The sequence below is a fragment of the Mus musculus genome, chromosome 14, assembly GCF_000001635.26.
Source record: "Mus musculus strain C57BL/6J chromosome 14, GRCm38.p6 C57BL/6J".
Lineage (NCBI taxonomy): Eukaryota > Metazoa > Chordata > Mammalia > Rodentia > Muridae > Mus > Mus musculus.
The window spans coordinates 62,798,023-62,821,247 of record NC_000080.6 but is presented as its reverse complement, the minus strand read 5'-3'; the positions used below and the strand labels follow the sequence as shown (position 1 = coordinate 62,821,247).

Genomic DNA, 23,225 nt, shown 5'->3' with positions numbered 1-23,225 from the left:
ATAGATGAAGGAGTGGAAAGAATGTAAAAACCTGAAAAATGTCAAGAGAGTGACAAAGAATTCAGATCAGTAAGATATTATTTGTTTTTTAAAGGCTCAAAGTAATATGGGACAAAAAAATCTCCAAAAATATACCACTGAGTTAGTTTTGTGTTAGTCATCTACTGCTGGGCATGGGGTCTGCCCTTATGTGTGATTTGTATACCCAGTGAGATTCCACAGAAGAAACCCAATTATTCCTTTGTGAGCAGCTGTGAATTGCAGATAGCTTCTTAGGGATGGGAGCTCTTGCCCGTCTCTCCCTCTCAAGCCTGGCTTGGACCTATACAGGCATCTGTGTGATGCCACAGTCTCACGGGTACATCAGTCCTGTTGTGTCTGAAGGACAGATTCCTTGGTACCATCTGTCCCTCCATCTCACACAATCTTTCCACATTCTTCCACATCATTCCCTGAGTCCCAAGGAGAGGACTTCTGTGAAGAGGTCCCATTTAAAACTGAGTGTCCCCGAGTCTCTCATTTTCTGTATATTGTGCAGTTATGGGTCTTCGTACTTATCAAGACACTGATCAATGAGTATAGCAGAATGTCTTAATGAATCATTTGATTGTTACACTCCTTTATCAGGGTATTTGATGTTTCCCTAGAACCAATGCCTAGCTAGTCCCACATTCTCAGCCACCTGGGCAGTGTTGGGCATGGATCCCATCTCATGGAATGGACCTTAAACCCACTAAGATAGTGGTTAGTCATTCCCACAACATTGGTGCCACAACTGTACCAGCATGCCTTGCAGGAAGTCACCATTGTAGATTGAAAGGTTTGTAGCTGGTTTGGTGTTTAACTTTTTCCTCTAGTAGTGTACAGAGCACCTTCCAGCACCATACATTCTATCAGTAGGGTTGAAGGCACCAGGTCATCTTCGCCATGTTCAATGGAATATGTAAGTGTTGTCTTCAGCAGTAGGGCCTTACTATCAGTGGAGACCAACCAATAAGCTTGGCAATAGCTCCAGGTGTTTGGGGGTTTCCATGGGGCCTCTTGGGCCAACAATTCAATTAGATATACAATACCCATTCTTCCCAATGAAGGTTTCATTTGTTGGAAAAAGATATACAGTTGGGGCTCTGTCTACCCTGTTATTTTATGATTCTATTTAGATATCTTCCATTGTATATTTTAAGAAGCTTCTATTGTAGTAGTTTTCCATAGATCCCTCAAGTGTCCCTCAGTGTTAGCTGTCCCCTCCCTTTATTTCCTCCGTCACCCACCTCTTCCCTACCCTTTTTCATTTAGTCCTCTCATTCAAGTCTGGCCCCCATTTCTCTATAACGATAACTTCTAGTTCCCCTTCCTTGGGAGATCCCCTCTTGTCCCTAGCTCCTTACTCTGTACTTAACCTCAGTAGTTATACATTGTAGTATGCCAGTGGAAGGTTTAACAGCTAATATCTACATATAAGCATTCATACCATACTTGTCTTTTGGTCTGGGTTGCCTTGCTCAGGATGACGTATTTTCTAGCTCCATTCATTTGCCTGCAAATTTGATATATTTTTAAAATTTTGTAATTATATTTATGTACAGAAAACTTAGTGTACATTTAACCCAATTTAGTGGCGAGTTCTTTAGCCTTTGCTTTTTCCAGCTTGGCGATTCGAGCCACAGACTTAGCAACTAGGACATTGCCTCCCTAGTGGCGACGGATCTCGTCATATCTGCCATTATAATTGGTCCTAATAGCTTCCACCAGCTTAGCCAGAGCACCATTGTCTTCTGAGTTAACCTGTGTGAAGGCAACAGTGGTGCATGTCTTCCTGTAGAAGGGGCGCCCCAGCCTGGCCTTTTCCCTTGATGATGTAGTAGGGCACCCCCATCTTTTGACACAGGGCAGGCAGGAAAACCACCAACTCAATGGGGTCTACATCATGGGCAATCATCACCAGGTGAGCCGACTTGTTCTCCACCAAGGTGGTGACTGTATTGACTCCTGCTCGTAGGACAGGTGGTCTCTTAGTTGGGATGTCTCCTTTGCCAGCAGCTTTCTTCTCAGCATGGGCCAGTAGCCTTTGCTTCTTCTCTTGCTTTGTCTCTGGCCTGTACTTGTGGGCAAGTTTAAGCAGCTAATTTGTCTGTTTGTCTGTCCAGGGCCTGGGTGAACTGGTTAAAGGCAGGAGGTACTTTGAGTCACTTATAGAGGATGGCTTTTTGCCGCTGTAGCCTGATATAGCTGGGCCATTTGACAAAGCATGTTAGATCTCTTTTGGGCTGAATGTCCTGCCCAATGCCAAAGTTCTTGGGCCTTTTCTCAAACAAAGGATTGACCACTTTTTTTGACCTACTATTTCTTGATGGTGGCAGGGGCCGGGCCACCTTCTTTCCCTTGGCCTTCTTTCCTTTGGGCATCTTGCTCGGCTGGTGGAGAGAGCAAATTTGATAATTTTTAAAACAGGTACATAATATTGTTTTGTGTAAATGTGCTACATTTTCACTATCCATCCATCTGTTGATGGGCATCTAGGACACTAGGTTTTCAATCTCTGGCTATTATGACTAGAGAGAGCAGCAGTGGATATAGTTGAACAAGCATCTGTGTGTAGGATGGAGTGTCTTTTGGGTATATGCCCAAGAGTAGTATCAATTCCCAGCCTTTTGAAGAACCACTCTGATTTCTACAGTGGCTGTACAAGTTTGCAATCCCACCAGCAATGGAAGAGTGTTTCCCTCACCCCACATCCTCATCTGCATGAGCCATCATTTGTTTTATTGATCTTAGCCATTCTGACAGGTGTAAGATGAAAAGTAGTTCTGATTTGCATTTCCCTGATGATTAAAGACTGAGCATTTTGCCAAGTGGTGGTGGTGGTGCACGCCTTTAACCCCTGCACTTATGAGACAGATGCAGGTAGATCATTGAGTTCTATGCCCTCCTGGTCTCTACAAAGTGAGTTTCAGAACAGCTAGATGTTACACAAAGAAGCCCTGTCTTGAAAAGCTAATAAGACAAAATTAAATTAAAAAAATGTTGAACATGTTTAAAGTGTTCCGCAAACATCTTTGCAGAATCCTGTGTTTGGGTTACTTATTTTCTTGATGTCCAGAATTTTTAGTTCTTTCTGTATTTTAGATATTAACTCTATTAAATATGTATTTGGTAAAGATCTTTTCCCATTCTGTAGCCCATCACTTCCTGAGATCCCATTTATTGTTAGTCTTAATGACCAACAATTGTTGGTCTCTGAGCTATTGGTGTCCTGTTCAGGAAGTCTTTTCCTGTGCCAATGAGTCCCCATTTCCTCTTCTTTCAGATTCAGTGTATTTAGGCCTTTATGGTGAAGTTGTTGATCCATCTGAAGTTGAGTTTTTTGCAGGATGTTAAGTATGGATTTTTTTTTATTCTTCTACATTAACCCATCCAGTTTGGCTAGCACCATTTGTTGAAGATTCTTTTTTTCCTCCCATGGTGTATTTCTTCTGGCTTCTTTATTAAAAATCAGGTGTCCATAGGTGTGTGAACTTATTTCTGGGTTTTCAACTCCCTCCTACTGTTCAGTGTGTCTATGTTTGTGCTGATGTCAAGCTTGTTTTATTACTACTGTTTTGCAGGACAGTTTGAGACCAGGGATAGTGATACTTCCATCAGTTCTTTTATCATTCTGGAGTGTTTTAACTATCCTGGGCTTCTTATGTTTTCATGTGAAGCTGAAAAATTTCCTTTCAATTTCTGTGAAAAATTGTGTTGGAGTTTTGATGGAAATTGCATTGAAACTGTAGATTGCTTTTGGTAGGATGGCCATTTTTACTATTGCTATCAATCCTGATTCATGAGCTTGGGAGATCTTTCCATTGTCTGATATCTCCAATTTCTTTTTCATTGTTTTAAAATTTTTTACCTTACAATTCTTTCATTTGCTTGGTTAGAGTTACCCCAAGATATTTTATATTATTTGAAGCACTGTCATTTTCTTTGTTTGCTTGTTTTGTTTTTGTTTTATTCTTTGACTACTATACCAAAGTAGCAGGGACTGGGTAGTTTATAAACTATAAAACCAGATTTACAATCCGAGAAGTCCAGATCAAAATATTAACACATTTGGTGCCTGATTCCATAAATGAGGACTTCTATCTGTAGTCTTGTATTCGTTATTTTTCTGGGAACTGGCACAAAATACCAGACAGAAGCAGAAGAGGGTAATTTTGGCTCATGGATTTAACACATACAACCCGTTTCTGTGGGGAAGGATCAGAGGCAGAAGCTTGCGGCTTCTCCTTGTGTCAGTTGTGCTGGTTCCTGAGATATTGCAAGAAATTGTGTCCATCACAGCATCCTCATATTTTCACTGCTTGAGAATGTTTGCAGAGCTTGGTCACCCTTTGGCAGAATCCTTTGTTATTATTTAGTAATAAAGGCCTGTCAGTATTTATTACTTTATTTTTTATTTACTGCAAGTTGGTATATTATTTTTTAAAAGTGGCATTATTGTAAACCCCTTTAAAGACGTATTTTGTAAATATATTCACATAGCTGAGGAGATGGTTCACACCTGTAATCTTAGCACTTGGTAGGAGGCAGGAGGATTGCTTCAAATTTGAGGCTCACGTGAACCATGTAATCAATCATTCCATGACATCCAGACTATGTAGCAAAACTCCATCAAAAACCAACCAAAAAAAAAAAAAAAAAAAAAAGACAAAAACAAAACAAAACAAAACACAAGCCCACACAAAGCAGGGCTTATTTGGTAAAAGCACTTGCCATCAAACCTGACAATCTGAGTTTGATTCCTGGAATGCATGTGGTAGGAAGAGGGAACCAGTGTGGAGAGGGTCTGCATGAGAGGAAACAGGACTTTAGTCTTTCTGAATCTGGCCTATTTCACTCTCCATGATCTTCAGTTACCCTCATTTTCCAACAAACCACATTCTTCTTTATGGCTTTTAATTCTATTAAAAATACGTCTTCATGCCAAGCAGTGGTGGCACACTCCTAGCACTTGGGAGGCAGAGGCAGGCAGATTTCTGAGTTCTAGGCCAACCTGGTCTACAGAGTGAGTTCCAGGACAGTCAGGACTGCACAGAGAAACCCTGTCTCAAAAAACCAAAAAACAAAAAAAACAAAAAACAAAAAAACCCAAAAACCCAAAAAACAACAATAAAAAAAAAGTCTTCATAAATGATATGGCAAGGTTGATCCTATATAAGTGAGGAGCTAATTTCTTGCTGTTTGAAATCGTTTCCTTTTTTTATTATTAGATATTTTATTTATTTACATTTCAAATGGTATCCCCTTTCCTAGTTTCCCCTCCGAAAACCCCCTATCCCCTCCCACCTCCCCCTGCTCACCAACCCACCCACTCCTGCTTCCTGGCCCTGGCATTCCCCTACACTGGGGTATATAACCTTCACAAGACCGAGGGCCTCTCCTCCCATTGATGCCCAATAAGGCCATCCTCTGCTACATATGCAGCTAGAACCATGAGTCCCACCATGTGTTTTCTTTGATTGGTGGTTTAGTCCCAGGGAGCTCTGGGTTACTGGTTGGTTCATATTGTTGTTCCTCCTATGGGTCTACAATTGTTTGTTTTTAAAAGCATATAAATTAAGGTAGTTCACAAAAACTGTGTCAGTTTCCAAAGGTGGAGAGTGGTACACAGAGGGATAAACTTTCTTCCTCGAGGCACCTAGCCATTAGGTTCTTTCCCCTAGAACATCTATATTTTATTAGAGAATAAAAAAGGTGGGGGTTGTCTGAAGAGATGGCTCCGTGGGTGATCTGGAGAGGTGGCTCAGTGGGTGAGAGTGCACACTGCTCTTGTGAAGGGCCGGCATTTGGTGCCGAGCTCCCATGTACGCTGGCACACAACCTCCTGGAACTTCAGCTCCAGGGGCTCCTACCTCTTTCCACACAATTTAAAATTATTTTTAAAAAGACCACTTAAAAATAAATATTTATACAAGAGTGAATCTATGTATCATATAGAATTCCCAACGTTTACATTTATGTGGTGATGTAAAGTGGCCCAGTGGCAAGCTGAGGCCCCAGAAGTTAGAAGGGAGGAACCTGAGACACGTGGTTAGGCAAACTTTAAATTCTTTCTACCTTTCAGGAAGAGCCAGTTACTAATCTGAACTCCAACTTAACCAAGTCATAGCAAGAGATCCACCTAAAATCCACACCATGTAACTGCATAAAGTGTGAATGCCCTCTACCTCATAGTCCCCTGCTGGAGATGGCAAATGAGATTGTCCCCTTGTGTTCCCAAGATAGCAGCAGGCCAGGAGTGTAATGACAAATCAGATCTTTGTACCTAAAAGTTTAGCTTCTTCAGTTAGATGAAAGACTAATGAAATCAAAGTCCTGGCATGAAAATAGCTTAAAAACTTTTCCCTAAGTAAAGGTGTCCCACGCTGTAAACAACTTGGAGCAGTCACCTGAGCTTTAGTGAGCAATGCAGGCGCCTGGACTGTGCCCGGAGCCGGCGTGAAAGGGGTGGGGATGAGTCACATGCCTAAAGCTTCAGGCAGTGGAAGCAGATGGAGCAATCTGGGGGCCACAGAGGGGAGGGAGGGATGCTTGTTTAAGGAAATCAAACTCACAAAGAGCCGATGAGCACATTAGACATACCATTGCTTCATTGGATTAGGGGTGTTTTCATCCCTTGACAGGTCACATCCCTGTGACAATGCTAGGGATGGCAACAACAGACGCTGCTCTTGGTGTCTGGGCAGTGTTGAAGAAACCATCCTCCTGTGTCTGTCCCCAGAGCTTCCAGCCCTGATCACCCCCCTCCATTCCTGTCCTCTATGGTCCCCCTCGCTCTCCACATCAAGCTCTGGTGTTACAGACACACATAGCTCAGCTGACTTTCTACAAGGTACTGGGAACTGGAACCCAGGTCCTCATGTTTGCACAGCAAATGTTCTTATTGCTGATCCAGCTCCCATCACCCAACATTTTAAAAGATGCAGTTGAATTGTTTTCAAATATAAATATAATACAACTTCATGTAAAGAGAGAATAAGAAAATTATGTAAAGTTTCTAGAAGGTAGAAAAACTGAGGGTGGGGGGGGTTAAGAGGGGGTGCTTAATGTTAAAATTCAATCTCTAACATGTGAGTGTCTTTGGGTTGCCTAGCGTCTGTCTGATTCTATCCTTGCCTTTCTCCAACCTATTTATTTACAGCATAGGCATTGCCCACAGTGGGCTAGACACCAGTCATTAATCAACAAACTGCCCACAGACATGCCCACAGGCCAGTCTGATGGAGGTACTTCTTCAGTTGAAGCATTTCTCAGATAACTCTAGCATGCATCAAGTGGACATAAATTTAGCCCACATACCTCATAAGAAGTAAAAGCCAAGGCTGTCACCGAGCTCTTAACAATTATGGTATCTGTCATCCATCAGTGTGCTTTATGTGAGCAGATTTCAGAACAGTCAGGTTCTGAGCTGTTGTTGAACCAAGGGGACAAGTTGCACTTGTCCTGTGCTTAGAGTTCTCTTCCCCTGCCCAGTCAGAGCATCCTGGCCTCACCCGAGTACCAGCTTTCTTTTTCTTTTTCTTTTTCTTTTTCTCTTTCTTTTTCAATTTATGTTTATTTTTATTGTGTTTCTTTTTCATTTTGTTTTCATTATTGTTGTTGTTATTGCTGGTGTGTGTGTGTGTGTGTGTGTGTGTGTGTGTGTGTATGCATGCTTGTTCTGCCATTCCATAGGATAGTGTTGAACGTTGTTTTGGTCACTGCTGCACCCCTGGCCCCAGCCAAGGGACAGAGTGACAGCACTGTAGAAGGAATTCAAGGAAGTGCTAGTTTCTTCTCGATCTACCATCTCATGTGTGTCTTTTGACAAAGGTTCGACTTTCCTCATAGTACATTACCAGTGTTGGACATTATTATAAATGATGTTTTTATATTCGATGTTGATGTTCCCTGAAATTAAAACTAAACCAAAGCACCCTTTACTTCTTCAAGTTGGAATTTGACAACACTGTTTCACACAGGAATATTCTTCCCAGGCACCTGAAAGAGACAAAGATTACAGGAAGAAGTTCGTAGTCTTTTTCTCAGCACAGGTGACATTTATTGCTTCTGGGTTAAAAATTAATGATGAATTTTCACCTAAGTTCAAATTGACCTTTTGTATTTCAGCAAGACTTCTTCAGCGCACAAAACTCATTTTACCTTTTGTCCCAGTGGTGTGGCTTTGCTCCCTGCCTTTGCCTGGATGGAAATAAGGCCCGCCCACTGTGTCTCTGCTTCCCACAGCAGATGACTCGCCGGCCACAGCATCAGTTAATGGTGTTCTTGAAGAAAAGGTGATGACTCACTCCATAGCTCCTGGAGAGGGAGGAGGTGATTGTAAACAGTTCCGAGTCATACAGGAAAGCCTGGCAAAAAAAGCCTTGCAGCAATTGCAACCTACCCAAAAAAAAAAAAAAAAAAAGTGTCCTGTCTAAACTTGATTGAATGCTGATTTTATTTTTCCAGAAAGATTTTAGCTGAGCCGTCTACTGGGTTCGTCACTATTTCCCTTACTCTGACATAGTAGAAGTTGTAACCATACTAATCAGATAATATATATTTGGAAGAAAGATTACCCTAAAGAATAATTTTTTCCTCAAAACATGTGATTCTAATTTTATGGGGTGGGGTGTCACAGCTTTATTCAGGTTTTTATGAAAGAAGCATCTAGGGGTTTGTTTTGCTTTTTAAGATAGCTCCCTACGTCAGTACAAGGGACAGACACCATGGCAAGACCCCAAAGCATCCCCACCTCCCAAAGCAGCCTTTTGATGCCTAAAACCATGAAAAGTAGGGATGCCTTTGTTTGTTTGAAGACTTCATTTGTGGGACTGGGAGTATAACTCAGGGGTCGAGTGGTAAGTTTACTAAGACCTACAAGTTCTGGGTTGCAATCCCTAGAACAGAAAAGGAAATCTATCTCTTCAGTTTGGAAAAACCCCTATAGCCGTTAAAAGCTCACTGTTTGCCCTAGCTTGGTTCCTAGTACTGCAATAAACACAGTGACCAAAAGCAAACTTGGGGAGAAAGTATGTTAGCCATACTCCATCACTGAGAGAAGCCAAGGCAAGAGCTCAGGCTAGAACTGATACAGAGTCCATGGAGTGGTGCTCCTTCTTGGCTTGCTCTTCATGGCTTGCTCAGTCTACTTCCTGATACCACCCAGGACTATCTGCCTGAAGTGGCATCGTGCATCGTGGGCTGGACCCTCCCACATCCATCACTAATTAAGAAATTCCCTGACAGGTTTGCTTTCAGCTCAGTCTAATGGAACATCTTCTCAATTAATATTCCATCTTCCCAGATGACCCTAACATCAAATTGACAACTAACCAGCACACTGCTTTCGCAAAGGAATGAGGTCTGATTCCCATCACCCATATCTTTGACTCACAGCCACCTAGACCATCGGCTCCATGGGCACCTGCACACCCATGCCGGCCCCCCTACACAAATAAATAAAAGTGATCAAATTAAATAGTGTAAACATCACTTATTAAAATAATCCTGGTCTCATTTGGGGTCTCTGGTTAAACTTCTTAGCTGCTTTTACCCTAATGACTATGGCCTTTGTGGAGATCTGTGGAAGGTCCCCACTGTACCTTAGCTGAGATTTCTGTGGGTGTGAACAGTGTTAGGAACTAATCAGATGAAGTGGTGGGCAGTGCTCAACGCAGATGGAACAGCAAATGCGAAGAAGCAAAGACCACATTTTCCCACAGTCTTTGCCACTTTAGGACAGGGCCCAATTCTTACTTATCACCATAAAACAAAAACAACCTGGGTGTGGTAGCACAATTTTAGGAGAAAGGCAGGAAGATCCCAAGGTCAGGGCTACCCTAAGCTACCAGAGATAGTATCTCAACACAAAATTTGCAAATGGGCAAAGAAGCCACCACCACCATCATCATCACCACCACCACCATCATCATCATCATCACCACCACCACCACCATCATCACCACCACCACCACCACCATCATCATCACCACCACCACCACCACCATCATCATCACCACCACCACCATCATCATCACCACCACCACCATCATCATCACCACCACCACCACCATCATCATCACCACCACCACCACTACCATCATCACCACCACCACCACTACCATCATCACCACCACCACCACTACCATCATCATCTTCTTTGTCATCAAGTATGCCCTGGTGTCAGTAACAACAGCTAGCAATATACTTCTTTCAGAGAATTTAATTCCTCTTATAGGATTAATTAAGAAGAGTTATACAGGGCTGAAGAGATGGCCCAGCAGTAAAGAGCACTGACTGCTTTTCCACAGGTCCTGAGCTCAATTCCCAACAACCACATGGTGGCTCACAACTGTCTGTAATGGGATCTGATGCCCTCTTCTAGTGTGTCTGAAGACAGCTACAGTGCATTCATATATATAAAATAAATAGTCTTTAAAAAAAAGAAGAAGATTAATACAAGTGTTTCTGTGACTTTAGCAGTGACTATTACCTAATCACAATGCCAGGGACTTGAGACCCTAAGCAGGGAGTCACATATCATACTTATTTAGATATACTTTGTTTAGTAAGTTGGTTATGATTTCTATATGATCTTTATTAAATTATTTTAAAGGAATCCCTGTCATCCTTTTCAAATTCACAATTGAGGACTATTAATGAAGTATCGTCTGATTCTGCCATATCTGATGTCTTCAGTCCACGAGGCTGGCCCAGTATCTCAGCAGTCCCCATCTTCTGCTCAAGGCCTGGAGGACTCCTGGAGAGCAGCTGGTCTTCAGCCCATGTTGGAATCCTGAAGAAATTGGATTCAATACCAGGGAAGGCATGCCCAGCAAGGAGATAGATGAATGTCCAGTGAGAGTGAGGGCAAGCAGGCAAAAAGTAATTTTCCCCATGTCCTTTTATCTGGGATGCCACCAGAAAGTGCCACCTTTTTTTTAGAGTGGGTCTTCCTGCTTCAAGTAATCTGATTAAGAAAATCCCTCACAGGAATGCCCAGCTTGGATTTTTAGTTGCTTACTGATGCAGTCAAGTTGACAACCAAGGTTACCTGTTAACAGGCAGTAAGTGCTCTTAGTCACCGAGCCACCCCTCCATCGCTAAGGAATAAGACTACTGAGTAGGTTTTCCTGACTTCTATCTATAAGCACAGAGAAGGGAGCTGAACGAGGGCAGTAAAACCCAGCACACAGACAATTCAGAAGAGTTTCTACTTTTTAAAAATAGATACCTGGAGAAGTCTACTTCTTACTACAAAGCAAGCTAGTAATTGTTTTAGGAAATAATCCAATTCATTGAGTTTTTGTGGGTTCCTAAGCCAGATGAGGAATGGTGGAGTGCTGCCCATATCCCAGACAGATCTCAGCACTGGAAGAAGTAGGGTTACTCCTTACCCAAATCAGGCTCGGGCCTACTCAACTCCACAGAGACAAAGGCCACACAATAATAAAGCCGGCTAGGCTTATTTGTTGTCTAGTTGTCAGAAATCATGTCACAGGCAGTCTGCTAATCTAGAAGAGATGCCTGTAAGGCCCCTGTTCCTCCATCTATCCCCTCATTGCAGCACCTCCTTCATTGTGTTTTTTCCTCCCCCTAATTTGAGCTATATAAGCAAGCCCCTCTATTTCAATAAACAAGCTGTCCTCTGACACTGTCTCCCAGGTTGTCCATACTCACTGCTGCCCAAGACCCTGCTCCCCAGAAGTGTGACAACTGAGGGTGGGGGATCCACAAGGTTTTTTTGTCTGCTTGTTTGGTTTGGTTTTGGTTTCTCTGTGTAGCTGTGGCTGTCCTAGAATTCACTCTGTAGATCAGGATGACATCAAACTCAGAGTCTCCCTCTGCCTCCTGAGTGCTGGGATTAAATGCATGTGCTAACACCACCTGGCCCAATTCATTATGTTTTGACAGTCCACCCCACCCCTCCACCCCCGGATGATAGGACTAATATTCAGAGGGGCAATGATTGAGTGGGACATGGGTTCTACTGGAGGGCTTGTCCAAGCCTACTAAAGGCAGTTGGGAAATGTGATACCATGTAGTAACGACATTTAAGAACAGGCCCTGGGTCTCTTGTATTTACTGCGATGATTACTGAGATGGGATCTTGCATGTTGTTCAGGCAGGCCTCAAACTCATGCTGATCTTCTTCCTCCAGTCTCCATCCCATCCAGCATGCTTTTCTATGTAAGAATTTGGTGCTGTCCTGCCTGGATTCCCACCAAAATCAGACACTGAGACAGATGTTTGTGTGCAGGGAATGTTTGTGTGAAGGTTCTGTGGTCAGTATCTGCAGGAGCGTGAGGCTTGTGGGCTGAGGAGATCGGGAAATGAAACTGTGATAGCTGTAATAAAGGTCAAGTGGCCCCACAGGCTGTTCCAGAGATGGGATGTTCCTCTGAGTTAGCTTGCTTCACAGCAGGAACTTTTACCCTGCGGCCTTCCACCAGTTGTTGCAGTTAGCCTGCTTTCAGGGAGGAAGCAATGCCCTAAGGAAGGCAGACATTGGGTGAGAAGTCTGCTCGAATTTAGCTAAATGTTATGAAGGCTGCCACTCCCAGCAGCTGGAGAGGTGAGTGTCAATTCTTAAGATCTTCATCCCACAGCCTCCACTACAGTTCTCAATGTGGTTTGGCAATGATGTTTTCATACATGCACACTTGCATTCTCCTACTAGTTAGTGTGACCCTGGTGACAGATACCCAGTTGTATGGCAGCTAAAAAGAAGTATAGGGATGAGCCAGGCATGGTGGCACACGCCTTTAATCCCAGCACTCGGGAGGCAGAGGCAGGCGGATTTCTGAGTTCAAGGCCAGCCTGATCTACAAAGTGAGTTCCAGGACAGCCAGGGCTACACAGAGAAACCCTTTCTCGAAAAAAACCAAAAAAAAAAAAAAAAAAAAAAAAAGAGAAGAAGTATACGGATAACCATATAACTCAGTAATACAGTATTTTCCAAGCATAAATGAGGCCCTAGGTTAGATCTTTAGCACGACCCTCACTAATGCATACAACGTATTAAATATCAAGACTTTATTAGGAGATATAGAATATTTATGGATATTAATGGTGATAGTAAATTAATGTTAATAAAATTATTATTAAAAAGAGTAACGGTGGGACTGGAGAAATGGCTTGGCAGTTAAATGCATTGGCTGCTCTTCCAGAGGACCTGGGTTTGAGTCCCAGAATCCACATGGCAGCTCACAACCATATGTATGTCCAGGTCCAAGGGATCTGATGCCCTCTGTGGCCTCTGTAGGCACCAGAGGTTTACATGGTGCACAGTGGTACATACAGGCACAACTTGCATGCTCATGAAACTAAAACAAACAAACAAACAAAAATAGTTAAAAAGAAGAACCTGTATGACTTGCCCTCCTTCCTTGACCTAAGCAATAACTCGAAATTAGAAATATTATTTGTAAGGATAAATACCTCATATTCTTTTTTTTTTTTTTTTTTTTGGTTTTTCGAGACAGGGTTTCTCTGTATAGCCCTGGCTATCCTGGAGCTCACTTTGTAGACCAGGCTGGCCTCGAACTCAGAAATCCGCCTGCCTCTGCCTCCCGAGTGCTGGGGTTAAAGGCGTGTGCCACCACGCCCAGCTCGTCATATTCTTTTTTAAAAGATTTTTTATTATTTTAATTGTGTTTGTACACACACACACACACACACACACACACAGAGGGAGTAGGTAGAGTTAGAAGCAGTTGGGAATCATCATGGCTGCTGGGAATGAACCTGGGTCCTCTGGAAGAGCAGTAAGTGCTGTTAACATCTCTCCATTCCCTATATCATAATCTTTTTTACAACTTTTTTTTTTAATTGATTCATCACCTCCTCTAAAGAAAACAAACAAACAAAAAAGTTCTTGCTGTTTAAGCTGCAGTATGTCACACACAGTATAATCTTTTGTCCAAATAGCTTCACTTGCAAATGTTCATTGCAATGAGTCATTGGCCTGGTTCATGGCCTTTGGCTTCTGCCACACTTTCAATCCTCACCGGGGCTCCTCTCCATATCCTGTTGCTGCCCCGTGTCACGAAGATCCTGCAGCTTTAGTTCTGCAAGACTGGCCCCTTCATGATGGAGTGGGATAACTCAGAGTCCTGGGTCTGGGCCTGGGTGGTAGCTGAGTTGGTCTGCCTGCCAGGTCTCCTGTCTGCTCTCCTGCAGGCACTCCACCAGGGCTAGCTCTCCTACACTTCCCTGGTGAGGGGTGGGGCCAATTCTCCTGCTCTCCTGCTCTTCTGCCCTTGGCCAGCTCACTCACCCCTCTCCACCAGGGCCAGCTCCACTGTGCTGCCTATGTGAGTTATAGGACCCTTTCTCCCTAGTCCTGCAGCCGTTGGGGTAAGGGTGGGGGCAGATCTCAAGCTCTCAAGCCCTCAGGTCCAATCCTCACAAACTGGCCAGGCGAGGGGTGGGGTCATCTCTCTGGCACACCACTGGTATGGGGTGGAGCCAATATCATAATCTTAATGTTAAGAAATAGGTTTGCTCTTTGATTGGTAATATCCAATCAAAATCTTTATCACTGGGTATGAGGAGGTTAGAAACCACAAGTTTAGGTAAAAGAACATAAGCGTAATCATAAAGATACTCTCCATGAAAAGTTTCTGGGGGCTAGAGAGATGGCTTAGTGGTTAAGAGCACTGACTGCTCTTCCAGAGGTCCTGAGGTCAATTCCCAGCAACCACATGGTGACTCACACCCATCTGTAATGGGATGAGATGCCTTCTTCTGGTGTGTCTGAAGACAGCAACAGTGTACTCACATACATTAAATCTGTGCTGTCCTCACTTATTAAATATGAATCTGAGAGGGAAACCCCTGCTAGCCCAGTGAGATGCCCTGCATGTGTGTTACCCAGGGGTATAGAGCAAATTGATCAATATCCTTAAGCCTACATTTAAAAAATGGTCATTTAAAAAAAAAATCTCCCTAAGTTTCGTTTTTTCTTTAGGAAAAGAATTATAGAAAACTTTCCCATCGGAAGAAGGATAAAGACCTGGTAGTGTAAAGGTAATGAAATCTGGCATGGATGGTATCTTTCAGACATATGGCTTGGAGCTGGGGGATGGCTTGCTGGTAAGACAACTGCCTTGCAAGCACAAAGAGCTGTAGTTAATCTTCAGAGTCCATGCTTTAAAACATCAGGTATGGCAGGGCATACTTGTCACCTACTGCAGGAGAGGCAGAGATAGGTGAATCCCTGGAGCACCTGGCCTAACTGGCCTAGCCCACTTGGTAAGCTATAGGCCAATGAGAGACTGAGTTTCAAAAAAAACAAAAAAATCGGGTGGATAGCTACTGAGGAACAACACCTGAAGTTGTCCTCTGCCTTCCATGTGCACATACATACATGAGTGCACACATGTGCATGAGCTCACATGCATGCACATAGACAAATAACTTTTGACTTTTGTTGAATAGTTCAGATATTCTTAGTTCACCTAGAAGATCATTTGTTCCATAACCATAGTTAGTACACTTGCATATTACTGTGTGTACAAAGTAATTAAAACATAAGGAAAAGTCATCCTTTAATTTGTGTTTTGTTTTTGGTAGTTTTGGTAGTACTGGACATCATGCATAGGAGATGAGTGTTCCACCTCTGACCCACCTCCCTAACTCAATCCCCAAATTCTAACCAGTGCTTCAGACAAGAAGCAAACTTCAGCAACCGTGGTAGGACACATGATGTGTGCACGCATCATGCAGGGCAGCTAAGAGCTGTAATAGAAGTCTCCTTGCATCACTAAAGCACAGCCTGGCAAACGCAACTGCAGCTGATAATGTTTCAGGGGGATTCAAAAAAGGCAGATGTGTCAAGGCCTGGGTGTGCCATTTTAGAGGCCAGAACATGGAGTCGCAGCCATGGGTCTGAAAAAGTGGGCTCAGAAGCCCTCTCCCAGAGGAGCACTCATGGCTCTTTGGGGTGAAACAAGCGTCTACCTCATCAATTTCATGCTTTCGCAAGTGCCAAATGTCAGCCAAGCTCTGCTTTGGAAGGACACCTCACAGTGAAGTGATCGTTACTTTGAAATAGTCATGTGGATATCAAGATAAAACTTCACAGAATTCGCTGGGCGTGGTGGCACACACCTTTAATCCCGACACTTGGGAGTCGGAGGCAGGCAGATCTCTGGGAGTTTGAGCCCAGCCTGGTCTACAGAGCCTAGTTCCAGGACAGCTAAGGCTACACAGAGAAACTCTGTCTTGAAAAAACAAAAATTTCATGGAATTCTATCATTTCTGGATTTTGTGAATTGTTTGTAGAATCGTTTATGATGCAAATAGGAGATAGAGTCACCCCAAGCACCATGAAGAGCAGAGTCTGAGAGGACACGGTGACCTGGGGGTGGGAGAGTGGGGTCTGTGCTGGGACTGCACAACTCCTCCCTAAGTCAGCCTGTTCTACCCTTGTGATCTGCTCATATGCCCAGTTCTTGTTTCTCTTTTCTTCTGCTGATACATTAAATTAGTTAAGCTGACATCACTTGAAGCCCCACCCACCATCTTTCCTTTCTTTCTATTTTGTTCTCTCTCTGTCTGTCTGTCTCTTTGTGTATGTGTTGTATGAATGTGAGTGTGTGCTCACCCATGCATACCGGCTTCTGGTCAATGTTGGATGTCTTCCCTCTGTCCCTCCCCATCTTATTTTTTGAATCTCATTTAACTCAAAGTTCACTGTTTTATGTAGGCTAGCCTGCCAATGAGGTCCCAAGATCCACCTGTCTTTGCCCCTAAACATCAGGGTTAGTGACTGGCTTTTATGTGGATACTGGGGTGGGGGGACAAACTTAGGTCCCTTACACGTGGGCAGGAAGCATTTTACACATTGAGCCATCTCCCCAGCTCTTTAGTATTTCTTCTTCATCAGAGCCATGTGAACTAGAAAAAAGGTATTATTCTTGATTTGTTATACTATAGAGAAAGTCACCAAGTGATTTTTCTTGTCTAGCAGTTACCATGGATGGATACAGAGACAGACAAGTGCCAGAGCAACAAAGTGCCATTTAAAAACTAAGAAGAATATTGAAAAGTTTTACTCTAGAAGTACAAACCCTTACATTTTTCTTGAATATAGGGAATGTAATCCCAGGGCCTTGCATATGCTAAGCAATCATTCCATTACTGAGCTACATCCCCAGACCTGAAAACATAGATTTAACTTAAATACACTTTCTACTTTGGCCACATATACATAATAATATCAATATGCCAGAAGTTTGTAAACCTGAAATTTTATAAAGGCCAGGATGATTTTTATTGACATTAAAGTTGTGCTCTAGAATTAGAACTATATGAAGAAATATGGTTTGTTTTGTATTGTGTTTTCCTTCAAACAAATGAAAAGGGTTTTGTATAATGAAATGTTTGCAGTCCTATCCATGTTATTAGGCGCTCTCTATTTGCAAGGAAGGTGTCTCCAATAAACAAATGAATATGTAAGTGTTTGTCCTACTGCTTATTTTTAAAAGGTACAATACTGTCTGCTTTACTAATAAAAATAAAAAGAATTCAAGTACTTTAAACCACAATAATCCAGTTACCACCATCTCCTGTTCTTCTTTGCTTAGTTTCACTGATCTAGAGATGATGGGACCTGGGAAAATGGAGCCAATAAATGAGCCAGACAAAAGTCCTATGCAGCAGCCAGCTTTATTCAGCGTGTCAGACAATTTATACTCTAAGGGTTAAGAGGCGTCACCTGAGTAAAGCCTACAGTTCCAAAAGCATGTGACAGACAAGCTGAGTGCTACAAAACTTGTTTCTCCATAGAGGCACAGAAACAAGTAACACTATCCAGTTGTAGCAAGCAATCTGAAGTCAACTCCCACCCGCCCCGACACCAGTGACAGTGATGAACACTGTAACGCATTCCAAGAGCAATCCCATGGTTTGAGGAAACTTAGACCACAAGACACTTCTTGTTTTCTTGGAGTTTTCTCATGAGAACTTAGAATTCTCCTTATCTGACTCCATCCTTGGACCATGTCCCAACAGTTTGACAATACTGTAACAGTGAATATATGATCCATGTCAGATTCCCAATAACCAAATGCTTAAAAATTTTAAAAACATTTTGCATTTCTAACCCTATAGATTTACACAGCCTCCCACAGACTAAAATCAATGATGAAAATAGGCCAGCTCTAGGCGCCGGCTAGCATTTCTTTTGAAGTTTCAATTATTTTAGCCTTTTGGATTTGTATAATCGAAAATTTATCATCTATCTCACAATGTAAGTCTTTCAGCTTTTTGCTTTTTAAAGTGTGCATTTTTCTCTCAAGTACTTTCCTTAAATTTTGTTGTCTGTGATAATAAGTGCACTTTTCTTTTTAGAGGAAAACGTGAGTAGCAAAAGTGTCTGCTTACCCACTGGCACATCAGTGGCATTAAGGTGTGGGGGTAGCCAGCCATTATTGAATTGGATTTGAGGTCTGCTTCACAGGAAAGAATTCATGTTTGGAACTATTAACCTGGTCACAAAGGCCCTTGGGTCAGGAGGTTAAAGGCCCTAGAGAGGAACCTATTATTGTTGTTTTGCTAAATGGGCATGTTGTCAAACTGCCTTATAAATATTTATATTTATATACATAGATTAGTGGCTGCCCTCAGCCTTTGCCAGGGAACTGCAGTGGTCAGCAGTTACTGTGAAGACTAAATCATAACTGGTCAAAGTGCTGAGAGTTAGTGACTTTTAAAAAATATTTATTTATTTATTTATTTTATGTATATGAGTACACTGTGCCTGTCTTCAGACACACCAGAAGAGGGCATCAGATCCCATTGCAGATGGTTATAAGCCACTATGTGCTCTCTGAGCTGAGACATGTCACTGTCTCCTCTCTTAAGAGTTAATCATGTCAGGTTGATCAATCATCTGTCCAACCCATCTTACCCTCAGTAAGGTGGGTTCACCTTAAGCTGTACTAAAGAGAAGGGATGAATAATTAGCCTTTAAATGAGATGCTTTAAATGGGTTGCTGGGAATTGAACTCAGGACCTCTGCAAGAGCAGTCAGTGCTCTTAACTGCTGAGCCATCTCTCCAGCCCCCATCATAAGTCACAATTGAGTGTTCAGCCATAAACAGAGCATCATCATCATTATTGCCCCTCCTAAAAAGATTTCAACCTATAACTCCTAAGAAAAAAGTAAGTCTTATATTGAACAGGAAGGCTGTATGTATTAATAGGCTGTAGTCAGAGGAGCCAGGTGCCTTGGCATTGAGTGAAGAAGCACTCAATATATAACTTTTTTTTTTTTTTTTTTGCTTTTTATTAACTAATTCACTGTGCCTGTCTTTATGTATGTAGGCATGCATTTTCCACTGGGTATGTATAGAGATCAGAGGACATCTTGGGGAGTCATTTCTCTTCTTCTACCATGAGGGACCCAAGGGTTGAACCTGTATCATCAGGCTTGTAAGCAAGTGCCTTTACTGGATGAGCCATCACACTGTCCCTAAATATTTTTATAGTGTATGTTCAAAATATTTTTTCACTGCTGGGAACTGAATCCTGGGCCTCACACATGTCACAAGCACCCTGACTCTGTACTCCATACCCTGTCATGAACTTTAAGTGTTTAAGGATCTCTGTATAGCACTTGAGTACAAAATAAGGATGCTAACTAGAGGGTTTTTAATTGGCTCTTACTGTGGTTGTTTTTGAGGTCATAAAAGCTTTGGTTCTATTCCTCGAGAGGATCCTAACTAATACAACTCTCAATTGGGAAATTTAAAGTTTTCAAGCATTCATGTCAGAGATAGATATAATGGTTAGTTCGGGTTTTGTTGGTTTGGTTTGGTTCTGATTTTTAGAGGGAAGTTCATTATAGACTCATAGGTAAGAGTTTGCCGGGCTGTGGTGGCGCACACCTTTAGTCCCAGCGCTTGGGAGGCAGAGGCAGGTGGATTTCTGAGTTTGAGGCCAGCATGGTCTACAGAGCGAGTTCCAGGACAGCCAGAGCTACACAGAGAAACCCTGTCTCGGAAAAACAAAACAAAACAAAAACAAAAAACAAAAAAAAAGTGTTTAAGAGGACATAGAGTACATTTGGACAAGCAGCTACAAGGCACAAATGAGAGGGAGACTTTAGGGAGAGAGTGAGGCTTCACAGAGCTTCAGGAAAAGTATGCTTAAGCTCTGGCCAGCATCCAGAAGGAAGAAGAGACCAGGCAGACTCAATCGTGGTGGCGCTTAGGAACTGTGGGGTGTGTGTGGGAGTTCTGGGAAGAAAAAGCACAGCATCTCATTTAAAAGCACAGCATCTCATCCCATCTCTTTAGCGCAGCTTAAGGTGAACTCACCTTACTGAGGGTTGTTTCCTTGAACAGAAGATTGACCAGCCTGACATCATTAGTTCTTAAGGGAGGAGACAGTGGCTTGTCTCAGTACACAGATAGATTCCAATGCTTTGGGTGGGAGGTGATAGCTTTCCCTTAGTGAAGCTTCAATGCTACTATAGCATTTCCCCTTATGAAGAGATAATCCTAAAATCATTTAGGAACCAGGCCAGGAATCAGAGCCCCCAAACTCTTCTGGTATTTCTGTCTTCTAGTCATTAATAGTGTTATATTGTTAGATATATTTATATTTGTTAGATCACAAGGTGCTGCTCAGGCATTTGGTCAAACATTATTCTGGGTGTGTCTGTTAAGGTGTTTGACAGACTAGAGTAGTGGTTCTCAACCTTCCTAATGCTGCGACCCTTTAATATGGTTCCTCATGTTGTGGTGATCCCCAGCCACAAAATTATTTTCGTTGTTACTTCTTAACTATAATTTTGCTACCATTATGAATTGTAATATAAATATCTGTGCATGGTCTTAGATGACCCCTGTGAAAGGGTCATTCGAATCCCAGAGGGGTTGTGCACACAAGTTGAGAACTGTTGGACTAGATAAAGCAGATTGCTTTCCCTTATGCTGACAGAGTCATCACATCCACTAAAGACCACAGTAGAACAAAAAGTCCAAGTAAAACGTCATCCTGCATGATTGCTTCACCAGTCTTCGTCTTTTCCTGCCTTCAGACTCAAATTGAAAACTCAGCTTTTTTCTATGTTTCATGTTGTTGTGTTTTATAAAAAAGAAAGAACTAGGATATGTTTGATAGAGTGAGATGTGGTGAGGGGAAGGGGGTGTCTCTGCAAGCCCACACTGAGACATCCCTTCCCCCTGAAGTACCAGCCTCATAAGATATAGTATGGAATAGAACTTATTTAGAGCATGAGGAGGGGAGTTGAGGAGGGAGGAGAGAGAGAGAGAGAGAGAGAGAGAGAGAGAGAGAGAGAGAGAGAGGCAGGAGGAAGAAGAGGAGGAGGAGGAGGAGAGATGCCCTCTCATGGTGTATCTGAAGACAGCTACAGAGTACTCATATAAACAACAAAATAGATAAATCTTTTTTTTTCTTTTTTTATTGGATATTTTCTTCATTTACATTTAAAATGTGTTCCCAAAAGTCCCCTATACCCCCTCCTCTCCCCTACCCACTCACTCCCACTTTCCTGGAAAAATAAATAAATAAATACACACACACACACACACACACACACACACACACATATATATATTCATGGAATTTATACGTGTGTAATGCCTGCAAGCTGAAAAAATACAAAACACTGCCAAGAGAATGTAAATAAATAAATAGTGTGATAGTCCATGTTGCAGGAAAAATTGGACAAAATTGAATTTCCAAAAGACAAAATAGCAAACATGGTTTTGACAAAAAGTTGGAAAAAGTACTCATTTTAAGACTTATTATAAAACCACAAAAGAATGACTTGTTACACCCAAACACTAACAACACAGTCTTCCAGCATTTTCAAGGATGTGGGTGAATCCCTGAGATGCTAAAGTCAGATGCAGTAAGCTCATTTCCAAAGATGCCCATAGCCAGCTCAGGTCTAGATACAAATGATCAGAAAACTCTAGTCCTTTGCAATTTCTGCTGGTCAAGCTATTCCTTTCTACCTAAACTCTGCTAAGCTTGTACTCCTCACCCAAACTACAAGTTCAGAGTAGAAAATCACTAACAGCCAAGCTTGCCTGCAAAGTCATGTGTCCGGTACGTTTTAAAATCAACAGGATGTAAAATGTAGAGTTGAACCTAAATGTGAGTTTTGTTGAGAAAAAAAAAGACAGATAAGATCTAGACAGTGTCTGAAATGGCACTTTTCTGATGACTCAGTAATGAGGCACCCATGCACTAGGGCTTATAAACTGGTTTTGGTGCTCAATCAGTGAGCCTGTAATTCTAGGCTGAACCCTGCTTGTAAATTAAACCGCTTCTTGTTAGCTGCTCTGAGTCTCCAGGGCTCTTATTATGAAGTGAGGATCATTGTTTCTCACACCTGTAAGAGCAGTAATGACTGAATGGCTGAGCCACCTCTCCAGCCCAGGTGCCAGCTCATCCTGAAGGTCCCTAAGTGCGCACCAGGTGCATGCAGTGAGTGCCCTTAGAAGCTAGAAGAGGGTGTTTGGTGCCCTGGAGCTGGAGATACAGGCAGTGCTCCTCCACGTGGGTGGATGATGGGAACTGAAACTTGATCCTTTGGAATAGCAGGCGGTGCTCTTAACTGCTGAGCTAACTCTCCAGTACCAACCCCTGCCAGCACAAATTCTTATTTACTCTTATAATCTTAATTTACCACATAATGTACACAGTTATATTCTACAGTGTGACGATTTGCTTCATATAAACAATAGGAAAAGATCAAATAAAAAAAAAACCAACAACTGTCATTTCCAGCTTCGGAAATAATTATCATTTTTATATAGCTGGGAAAACCTAATTCCTACCTGTTAGTTCCTTATAAGAGGAATTATAAATTGTTGCAAACTGTTGCCACCTTGCTGTGAAATAGGTGCGCGAACTTAGTCTTCTTCTCTACTTGTTTCTTAGGACCCATCTCCAGACTTTCTTCTATTTCCCCTCGCGCACATCCTTCTGCTGTGGTTTGAATGTGAACTGTCCCCAGCAGGCTCCTGTATTTGAACAGTTGATCCCTAGGTAGTGATGTTTTCTGGGGAGATTGTGGAACCTTCTGATAATAGACCCTAATTGGTGGGCACAGGGCTCTACGAGTGCAGCCTGATGTTTACAGGCTACCTCTGCTTCTTTCTGAAGCCCAAGGGCTCTGGTTCCTGACCCATAGGGATAACAAGAGGCCACTTGAT

General features: G+C 42.4%; 1 long non-coding RNA gene across 1 annotated transcript in view; it reads right to left on the bottom strand.

Annotated features, from left to right (window-relative positions):
- The window catches only part of 4931440J10Rik (RIKEN cDNA 4931440J10 gene), a 69,626-nt gene that overhangs the window by 8,879 nt on the left and 37,522 nt on the right, over positions 1–23,225 (bottom strand). Inside the window, exons 3-4 of the long non-coding RNA NR_045503.1 lie at positions 8,331–8,421; positions 1,472–1,537 (exon numbers count right to left, since the gene is read on the bottom strand). This is a non-coding gene — a long non-coding RNA (RIKEN cDNA 4931440J10 gene). The remainder of the gene's footprint in view (positions 1–1,471; positions 1,538–8,330; positions 8,422–23,225) is intronic.